Here is an 11,196-nt window from a genome sequence, read left to right as displayed (position 1 = left end):
AGGTGGGCCCCCATTCATTTCAATATTTTATTTTAAATATATTTGATTTGATGCTACCATGGTATGTGACTGCATTTGGGGAAATGTTACAGACCTGTAGTTTTAACAAGCTTCTCTGTATATTCTTTTAACAATAAAAGTAAATGGGACTTACTCCTGGGTAAGTGTGAATAGGATAGCAGTTTAGGGTTGTTAAAAATTTAGCTGCTTGATGATGTCACTTCTGGTCATGACATCATTTCCAGTGGGCCCTGACAGATTCTTATTCTGAGATGGGTCCTGATGCTAAATGTGTGAGAAACACTAGCCTAGGGGGGAAAAAAGGAAACTGACCAATAATTCCAAAGAGAGTCCAGGTCTAATAAGACCTTCTTAAGCAAGAATGTTTCACAATGATGTCGAGTACTATAGCACATTTGCCACATAAACATGGTAACAGTTTCTGCTCTTCCATTTTAATGAACTTGGGTGGGCAAATCTAGAAAATATGCCTCACCTCAAGCAGCCTGAAATTGAGGCATGCAGTCGAGTGCTCATACAACTGTTTCAACATGGGCATATTCAGTTTGGATTTCAACGAGGAGAAATTTCAACCAGGAGCTGCCCATCCGTAAGGCAACTTGAAATGACCACATGGAGTAGCATCCTTGGAGGTGCAGTGAACGAACAAGCCCACCATCTTCTCCATCCTGCCACTCCACTGGTTGCTCCAATCTTCTTCCAACTTTTTGAGAGCAAGCTGGAAAATGATCACAGTAGAAGCAGCCGGGGCGGGCGGGGTGTGAGAGGAAGCTGCCGTGCTCCAAATCACTTCTCACTTACTTGGTGCTTCTGAAGCAGAAGTCTGAAACTATTTCAAACTATTCATTTCAAACAGAAAGTGTGTTGACCAGGGAAAGCAAGCTGCCTGAATTCCCTGCCCACTGTCGCCGCTAGGTGTGCGGTCTTTGTAAGTAAGAAGAAGGGGGTAGAGATGTACCTGCTTGCTCACCTGCCTGCCCTCCATAGGAAGGGTATGCACCCAGAGGAAGCAGTGGGCAGGGGATGCAGGCAGCTCGCTTTCCCCATTCCAGTCATAATTTTTTAATGTAAAAAAGTGGGTTGTGAGAATAGGCTTTTAATTAGTAACACTGAGTTAGGTTTGCCCTTAAGCATTCAGTGGCATTAACTGAATACCTCTCTCAGGGCACAATCCTATCCAGTTTTCCATGGCCGGTGCAGTGGTGCCAATGGGTGTGCACTGCATCCTTTGGTGGGGTGGCAGTCACAGAGGCCTCCTTAAGGTAAGGAAACATCTGTTCCCTTACCTCTGGGCTGCATTGCAGCTGCACTGGTGCTGGAAAGTTGGATAGGATTGGGCCCTCAGTTGGCATCCATGTTCTTTCCACATTGTACTTTCTTAGAAAGAGGCTAGTCCACTGCTGCAGCTCTCTTCCCTCTTGGATACAATTTATTATGAGAAGTGGAAATGGTGCAGGCAGGAAAGAATTGACCGTTTTCATTTTCCTCCCTCCACTTTGTCATTCCGACTACATAGGTCTCGTATCCCACAGATCAGAAAAAGATGTTTGGGTTTATAAATGAACTTCGGTCAAAGGCCACCATTTAGTGGTCAAATCATGCAAGACATTTTACTTACCACAAGTTGCAAAGTAATTTTTCTGTTTAACACACACCACACATTTCTATTGCATGGGGGTAAACTGTGCATTAAAGACATTCTAATTTTTTTTTAACCTTTCCTTCAGACATTAAAAACTACAGAGTATTCTCTCTTCTCTCATAAAATGAGTAACAAAGGTCAGTTTTCAATTTATGAAATAATTTTTACAGTCAGGTAAAACAATACAATTTAACAGCTTTTCTGCAATTCCATGTACACATTAGCAGGTTAAGACTACCCTCTTTTGCACACAAGAAGAACTGCATCCAAATGTGGCATTTGATTTTTAGACCTCATTAAACCTGTGCCTTTATCATTAGGCCAAGAATTTGGTGACTGCAGAGAAAAACAAGGAAGCGCTAATGAAAAAGTTGTGATCGCCCTCTCCTATTTGAATGGACTTAATTTTTTTTTAACCCTAAATTGGTTGGCAACCTTCAGTCTCAAAAGACTATGGTATAAGCCTACAGCACCTGGTATTCCCATGCAGTCTCCCTTCCAAGTACTAACCAGGTCTGGCCCTGCTTAGCTTCCGAGATCAGATGAGATCAGGCACATGCTGGGTAACAGGTGCTTCACTTCAAATGAGGCACCAGGTCATAGCTCCATATACATATACTCAGCTTTATCCTGAGATGTGCTGTCTTGGCTACCTAGCATTCAAAGTACATGCTAAGCAAGTATCAGCTTCTGGTGTTTTGACATAGTCTGATTTTAAATTATTCTACTGTGCTATCATAATATGGGAACTACAAGTGATCCTGAATTAATTTGGAACATTTAACTAGAATCATAGAGCCACCAGAGCAATTTCAAAATACATGGCTGAGAATGTGGATAGAAACACACACAATTTTTTCACTCATGTTACATGACTTGCATAAGCTTGGTTGCATCTTCCTCAATTAGCTAGCCAGAAATAAACACCCAAACACGTTGCCATCATATGCCCCAGTGGTCTCTGTACCATTTGCCCCAGTTCAGCACTGTACCCATTTTCTGGTTCACTGTCCCCGTTTTTGTTCCTATTTTGAATTTTGAGGAGACATCAGAAATGCCTTTAAAAAGTGCATTAGTGTGACTTGGTTTTAGCACTCCTTCCAGGGTCTCTAGAAGTTAACTCGCTGAGCCGGTGATGCATCTAGAGGCATCCTGACTCTCGTACAATTGCAAATATCCATAATAAGGTACCATGTGGTATGCTGCCTTTCATTTCACAAATTGAACCTGGCGGTTAATTTTGAACTGTTGACAATGTATTCTAGGACATTTACAGTGCTGGTATGTGGTTGCTAGGGATTTGGGGCAAAACCCAGCATTGGAGGACCCCGCCCCCCCCCACCAGTGCCCCAGCTTGCTTCTGATGGTGCATGGGATGCTACCAAGATACCTAGTACTAGGGGTTCAGGAGTCAGCCTAGTCAGACAGGCCCTTAGCATTGCCCCACCTGGCCAACCTCTGACACCACCCATGGATATTTATATTTTTCTTAGGACCTAATCCTGTCCAACTTTCCACTGCTGATACAGCCGTGCCAATAAAGCATGCTTGGTGGGGGAGGGCAGTCATGGAGGCCTCCTGCAGGTAAGGTAACATTTGTTCCCTTACCTCAGGGCTGCATTGTCACTGCATCAGTGCTGGGAAGTTGGATAGGATTGGGCCCAAGTATCTTCAGCCAAAAGACCAAAACACCCTATTTGCTTTTAGACTACAGCAGAACAAACTGGTGCAAAGGAAATGGAATAAATCTCCTTGTTGGCATCCTTCAGTCTTGGAAAACTATGGTATCGCGCTCTGAATAGTGGCCCTGGAACAGAGTGTCCTCTCCAGTGCGCAAAGCCTGGGTAAAGTAGGTATGAAGGATAGACTGTTACCCATGCAGCAAATCCCCCCTCTCCACATTGCTGAAATGGTCCAATGGAAAGGCAGAGGCCAAAACGGTTGGTTCCAGCGGCGTCGCAGGAGTTGCCAGAACGTGACTGTGTTCAGCCATGAACTGCCTCAGGGACTCCGGCTCCGAATTTTGCCTTGAGGTTGACTCCTGAAGCCTTTTCCATACAAATGTCAGAAAGCAAGTAACCATCAGCAATATAGGAAATGACACAGTCAGCCTTAGGCAAAACCAAAATAGCACTTCAGGCTAGGAGCTTCTCTGGCACCCTCTTCATGTTTGAATACCCTTTTTATTTTAACTGAATAAGTAGCCCCTGTCCCAACTCACTTTTGTAATCTACATGCATTATTTTATCTCACATAAGATGGATTTACAGATCCGAACATTCAAATTTATTTATGCCATATATAAGCTTTAAAAAATAATGTTTCCTCTAATTTTATAGAAGTGTTTGCATTTTAAGAATAAGTGAAATTCACAGGGCCACACACAACCTGCCACAAGTCCAACATCCAAATGATTGCTTGGGTCACTTCCCCTCAATCCTGGGTGAGGAAGATATACCAGGCAGCGATTCTAAGTACGAGTAGAGTGAAGTTACAAGTGCACGAGGGTCTCTTTCATCACTCAAAATTTGGAGGTATGGGTGCCACATATAGTTACCCACTGTGACTTCCACAGCCAACTCTCAAATGAGAGGGTGTATGAATTGCTATGAAAGGAGTATCCAAGAGTAAAGTCCTTAGGGAAACAGTTAATGAGACAAGTGAAGTCAGGAAGCTGGCAGAGATAAAAACATTCCAGTGCAACAAAAGGCCGTAGATGAGATGCTCCAGTGCCTGCATCAGTTAGCGCCTCTCATCAGGGCTAACAGCAATGTTCTCCAAGTGACTCACTGTGAGAAACTTGGGCTTCTTGAATCTACAAACCCATCTACAGAAAGTGGCAAGCCGGGTACTGAGGTAGTATTCTGATTGTATGGATCAGCTTCAGCTGAAGTGGTACCATGTTTTACATGGCCTGCTGTGGCTGAAGCCAACAGCTGGGGAGGAGAGCCTATGTTCCTTTCCACTGCAAAGCTTCCTGAGGGTTAAGGGTAAATCATGTTCTCCACTTTGTCTCTTTAACCCATTTTTGCCTGGCCCACATGTGTACACATTTGGTCCCTTCTGCATATATGCAACATTGGGCAGAAATGGCTTAAAAATACATCTGTGGCCATTTCCCTGCCACTGCCCTGTATTCTGTTTAAGAATACAAGTAGGGAACAATGACTCCATGCTGAACAACTCACTTTCTTGTCTTGAAGGACTACGATCTGTCAGGAACTAAAAGAAAACTCATGAAGAAGATTTGCTAGGCTGCACAAAACAATGATACTGTTAATAAAGTAAGATAAGACACAATCCTAACCAACTTTCCAGTACCGAGGTACGGGCAATGCAGCTCTGAGGTAACAAACATTTCCTTACCCTGAGGAAGCCTTCATGACTGCCCCCCTCCAACTGCAGGATGCAGCACATGCCCCATTGGCACAGCTATGTCAGTGCTGGAAAGTTGGTTAGGATTGGGGCCACAATCAAGTTGAAAGTGTTTACCAGTGTTAGAAAAATCAGGGATCAGCTGTCAACAATGCTGCTCAGCTGATTGACTCTCTATTGCAGCAGTTTTCAAATGTTTCACAGCCCAATTCTATCCACACTTTCCTGGGAGTAAGCCCCATGGAGTCTAATGGGACCTACTTCTGAGTATACATGTATAGGGTTGGGCTGTTAGTCTCGGAGTCCTTTAAGCTCCTAAAAGGTGTCTCAGGAGCACCAGCACACATGTAGAATGGTGCAGCACCAAGTCCAAGCGCAGAGCCTGAACAGGAGGAGAATGAGTAAGGAGAGCTATGAACCGGGGAAATGGGAGGGACGGATGAGCAAATCAAACAGGGGACAAATGATGGCCACATATGGTGTGCTCATGGAGCCCCTGAAGGGGTCATAGGGAGGCCCAGGGATCCTAGAAGCACACTTTGAGAAACACTGCTCTACAGCTAAGTGTTCACTTTAACAAGACAGCTTGAGGTAATCATCCATTGCTCATAATTCTAGGCATTTGAGAAGCTGAACTGTGACAAGAAGAGATCAGGGCCAAAGTGTTCATGATTTGTCCAAGTGCAGCAGGAAATGAGTTGTTTGACTTGAGTCGTTGCCCTAAACCTGCTTGCCAAAAACTACATGGTAAATAATCATTACCTGCGTTAATAAAAGCTACAAGTGAAAACTACAACCCAGTTTTGCGTACAGGTTGTGACTAAAAAAAGAGGAAATTCATTCCTTACAAGTAGCAAATGCAGATTGGAAACAGTGGTGACAGAACATTCTGAACAGACACTAATTTATTTGCCTTGGGACAGCTAGGTGCTTCTGTCCACATAAACCTAGTCAGATCATGAACTGCATGCATAAAACACACACACATTTTTTCTTCCCAGACCAGTAACCAGAGCTGTATATATACACACATGCATATGTACAGGTCTATGTAGTGCAGGGGTTCTCAAACTCCCCCCACCTCCCAGCACAACTCACCTGTTCTGCAGTGGAGAGCACCATGGCCCACCGCCTCAGGCCTCAGAAGGCCTCTGGAAGCAAACAGAAGTCACTTTCACAAACCTGGAAGTAAGCCGGAAATGACTTTCCAAATGCTTCTGGACGCCTGTGGAGGCCCAACGCAGCTTCTAATTCAGGGGTGCTCAATAGGTGGATCGCGATCTACCGGTAGATCGCGAGGCAAAATGAGTAGATCGTGGAGCCCTGTCTCTCCAAACCGTTAATATGTCAGTTTCGTCTAGTGACTAGACAAAACTGACATATTTAGCTGACACTAAACTGACACTGAAACTGACACTTTAGCTGCTCTTCAGGCATGCAGCAACAAAACTGACGAAACTGACTAGACTCCAGCAGGGGCTCCATACATTAAAGGGGGTGTCTGTCAGACGCTTCCTTCCCCCCTGGTAGATCTCCGGGCCTTGCTGGGTTTCAAAGTAGCTCTCGAGCCAAAAAAGTGTGAGCACCCCTGCTCTAATTGCATCCAGAGAGCTCCAATTTGGAGCTATCCAAATGCAAGGGCAGGTGGGAGGGCCCAACCCAGGACCCACCGGACATCAGGTCATGACCCACCAAGTGGATCATGACCCACAGTTTGAGAAAACCTGATGTAGTGCATAGACCTTCCAAAAGAGAGAGAGAGAGAGAGAGAGAGAGAGAGAGAGAAGACATCATGAGATATACATTAATGCCTCCTATTAACGAGGGAGATGTGTTACTGGAAAATGGAGAACTTACTGGAAAATTGGCACTGATTAGCCCCACACTTTTTTTGAATCACAAACTTATACTCATTTTTGTGGGTGCAAATCCCATTGAAACTGGTGGAGCTTACTTCCATGAAAATGTGCAGTTGCATCTATGCACACCAATATTTGCAGAACGGTTGCATTTAACCATCATGATTGCTCAGTTTTGTTCTTCTCTCTCTGTCCTTTCTCCATTCGTATTGGGTTTGGTAAATTATAACTTAATATTTTATATGGTTAACCACTTTAAGTGCATTTGCTGATAGGGGGTATATACGCTGGTCAGTAAAATCCATGTTATCTGGCACACATGAAGAATAGGGATATGAGCACTGTTCCCCCAGGGAGAGCAGCTGCACACCTAGCAACTGAGTACTGTGCAGCTTGGAGCTCAGGTACGCAGAAGTTTGGAAGTGGCAGGTGACATCCAGAGGCCCCCATCCTCTACCACACAGCCAAGGAAGTGCTCCACAAAGTGGTGAGGACTCTTACAAGGAGCAGCAACTGTTACCCTGCATGTACCTGATCTCGTCTGATCTTGGAAGCTAAGCAGGGTCAGGCCTGGTTAGTACTTGGATGGGAGACCGCCTGGGAATACCGGGTGCTGTAGGCTTACACCATAGTCTTTCGAGACTGAAGGTTGCCAACCAACATCTTACAAGGAACACTGGTTACAAGTTACCCAAATATACTGTATAATGAATGAAGCTTTCACCCCTCACTCCTTCCAAGAACCTTCCCACACTGGAGGAAGTGGAGGATAGAGTAGTAGTACAGAGGGAGCTGTGCAAGGTAGGTATGAGAAGAGGCTCAGTGGGTGAAAGGTTACTAACTGACTTTTCATTAAGCAACACAAAGCACAATACTGCACAATACTGAGCTGGCATAGCCATCCCTGCACTGGCCCAGAGTGTTGCAGACGTGCTATAAAGCACATTTGCAACTACTTGTGAGCTGGTAATGCTAGCTCAAAGGCCTGCCCTGGTCCACTAGTGCTTCATGTAAGAGCAGCACCAGCTGGAGTAGGTAAGGTTGCACCAACCCACCACAGAAGTGTGCAGTAGGTGTGGGGGGGCATTTCTTGGCAGGGGGAGGGTGAAGGTTAGGAGGAGCAGGCCTCCGCCATATCCTAACCCCTCCTTGGCCCACCCAGCATTACACGGGCTTCTTGGATTTGTACCACCAAAATAACTGGTGCAGATCCAAGAAGCCCCATAGGACAGGCTGGGGCTTTACTCTGGGTGAGGAGAAATATATCCCCTTATCCTGAGACCTCCAGCCACCTCCTAACCTGCGCTAGATACAGCATAGGCCATGCAGCCTGGCTGTTCCAACGCAGGTTAGGATTGGGCTGTCACTTGTTTAACTGGCATCTTCATCTGCTGAAATGCCAGTTAAAACAAGTTTTCTGGTTTTTAAGGTGCCACATAACATGGCTGTTACTGTGCATCATCAAATTAAAAATTAGATCAAAATACTAGAAAGGATGTCTCATTGGCGTAAGCAGAACTTAAATGTCGCTGAGATTATGTTATCGTGTTTGTAAATTCTCTTTTCCAAATTGGTTCAAGAGGACATAGAAAGAAACAGGAATGGGTAAGCTCAGGGGACTCTGGATGGGTATATTTTTCCACTTAGTATCTAAAGAAAGGAGTTGGTTAGAACTAAACAGAAGTAAAAAGATTAAAGATAAAGAAAAACGATCCAAACTGGGGAAAACTGTCTCCACCACCCTCGCCCCATTTTTCAACAATTTAAATCATCACCCCAGATTTCAGGGATGCTGTCAGAAAAGCATTACATCAGCCAGCCCCAAATCTTACCACTCTCCACTATTCTGTTGTGTCCCAACGGCCTTAAGGTGCCTTTTTACAGGAATTAGAAAAAGCCCTGTCTGATCCCTTCAGTGCTACATGAATGCATTCATGTCCCTGATGTGTTATTGGGGAGAGCAGGTAGCAGGAATTACTGCACTAGTGCAATGCCACTATTGTGCTAGTTCAGTAGTCCCCAAACTTTTTAGCACTGGGACCCACTTTTTAAAAAGACACTCTGTTGGGACACACCTAGCATCACAAGCCTTTAAAAAAGTGTTTTGATTTACCAGCCACTCAAGCCTCTGATTTTATCCTTTTTGCTATAGTGTTCTCCTTCCCCAAGTAGCAGCTTGTTTAAACATTTATGCACATTGCCTAATCTGCCTTATGAGTTTTGTGGCCCACCCAAAATTGAGTCACAACCCATTGGTGGGTCCTGACCCACAGTTTGGGTACCACTGTGCTAGTTTCAAGATCTTTGCATCTAGGTTCTATGCACTACATAGACCTTTTGGAAGCTGTATTTTCATGATTAGCATAAACCCATCCTGCTCCAGAGAAAGTTAAGTTTGATTCAGCACTTCTAGAACTGAATCTGGAAGTCATTTGGTTGTGGCTATTGATTAAATCTGTCAAATTTTGGCAATTAAGAAAATTACGTCAAGTTTCACCTTGAAAATATTTAGTCATCAGCAGGTGTGCCAGGAACAACAAACACTAATTCTACCCCTTTTGTTCAAAATAAGTACATAGTCCAGAAGACCATGTCGTCCTATACTAGGCCTCCAAGCAGAGGACATGAGGTTCTAAGAAAGGTTAGGAACCTGACATAGTTAGTGTCTTCCTCCCCCACCAGCCAAAGCCTGATTAGACTAGACTGAATGTCTCCTGGTAGTGGGCCCTCACAACATACATGAGCACGAAGAGCTGCCTATACTGTCAAGAGTGTTCCTCTAACTCAGAGTTGTCTATACTAGCTAGAAGTAGCTGTCCAAGAATGAGTTTTTCCCAGTTCTTCCTGGAGATTCCAATGATAAAAGCTAGAACCTCCTACAATTGCAAATCCACATTGGATTGGTGATAGAGTCTCACTGCCCCGTATTCCAATGTGATATAGAGCTTGGTCTTCATATTTCCCTGTGTGTGACTTCAGGAGACCATCAAAGGCATCCTGCTGTACTCTTTTGTTCAGGATGAATCCACCAATCCTTGCACAGAGCATCAGACTGTGGCCAAGATATCTGCACATTAACTTGTGGAATAGATGACTAACGATAGGACTGGAGGTCTCCAGAAGATAGCATACATTTGCATAGTGGACTAATTCAAGAACTTTTGTGGACACTGTTATTAGAGGTTTCATTTCCACTCTCTGGCTGTGACCACAACTGATTTAAATTGACTTGATTCTATTTATATCAGTTGGCCAAAGCAGGTCAAATTGGAGACGAGAAATATCATCTGGTTAGATCTGACCCCACTAGCAATACCTACTCTTCTGCATATTTTGCAGAGTAATATGTAGTTTAGAATAGGGGTCTCCAAAGTGTGGCCGGGAACCGCATCTGCCCTGCCAGAAGTTTTTGTCTGGCCCACAGCAACTTAAAATATTTTTCACCCAACCATGTGGACAATTAACATGCAGTTCTGTCCACTGCACTCCCTTTCATATGCCAGAGTGCAGTCAGACTGGCTAACTCTCATTTTCAGTCATCAAGGCCATATACTGGACCCCCAAACCATAATTTTTCATTGTGAACCGCATACCTGCCACTAAAACAAATCAGGTTTCCACATGCTGACTTTTCAACAATGCCATGAAATGATCACAGTGAGGAAATAGTGTTGTTTTTGCACATGTGTAAACAACACCAAACCAGGTTTCTACCACAGATTGAGCAGAGACAGTGTGCTGTGTGGTGTTCGCCTCTGCCTTCTATAAGTGTCTCGCACTGAGCCCTCCTTCTGGCAGGGCAGATGTGGTTCCCGGGCCACACTTTGGAGACCCCTGTTCTAAACTATATATTACACTGAAAAATATGCAGAAGAGTAGGTATTGCTAGTGGGGTCAGGTCTAACCAGATCTCTGTGAGTTACTATCGTTTTTGCACAAAACCTAATAATTAGAATTTTAATCCTAATATTTTCATTGTCCAGCTATACAGATTTTTTGACTCATTAAAATGTTTAATATATACCATGTGGCCCTCATAGTGAGAAGTTTAGAAGCTGAACTGAAAGGTTTTTGAATAGGCCTAGTTATCACATGCAATGCACAAGCAAACTAGTTATCACTAGTGCAATGGCTTCTCTCTGACAGCATTTATACTGAAATCCTATGCACCCAACTCACCCTGGGAAGTAAGCCCCACTGAACACAGTTGGACCTATTTCTGAGTAAACATTCATAGAATTACACTGTCTGTTAATGACAATTAATTGATGCAAGTTATAATAATTGTACAAACTGAAG

At 44.1% G+C, this 11,196-nt stretch overlaps 1 pseudogene; it reads left to right on the top strand.

Moving 5' to 3' along the window:
• The first annotated feature begins 7,402 nt into the window (after positions 1-7,402).
• LOC136650783 (5S ribosomal RNA) lies at positions 7,403-7,519 on the top strand (annotated as a pseudogene).
• The last annotated feature ends 3,677 nt before the right edge of the window (positions 7,520-11,196 follow it).

This window comes from Tiliqua scincoides, chromosome 4 (genome assembly GCF_035046505.1).
Source record: "Tiliqua scincoides isolate rTilSci1 chromosome 4, rTilSci1.hap2, whole genome shotgun sequence".
Taxonomy (NCBI): domain Eukaryota; kingdom Metazoa; phylum Chordata; class Lepidosauria; order Squamata; family Scincidae; genus Tiliqua; species Tiliqua scincoides.
This window is presented reverse-complemented; position numbering and strand designations above follow the sequence as displayed.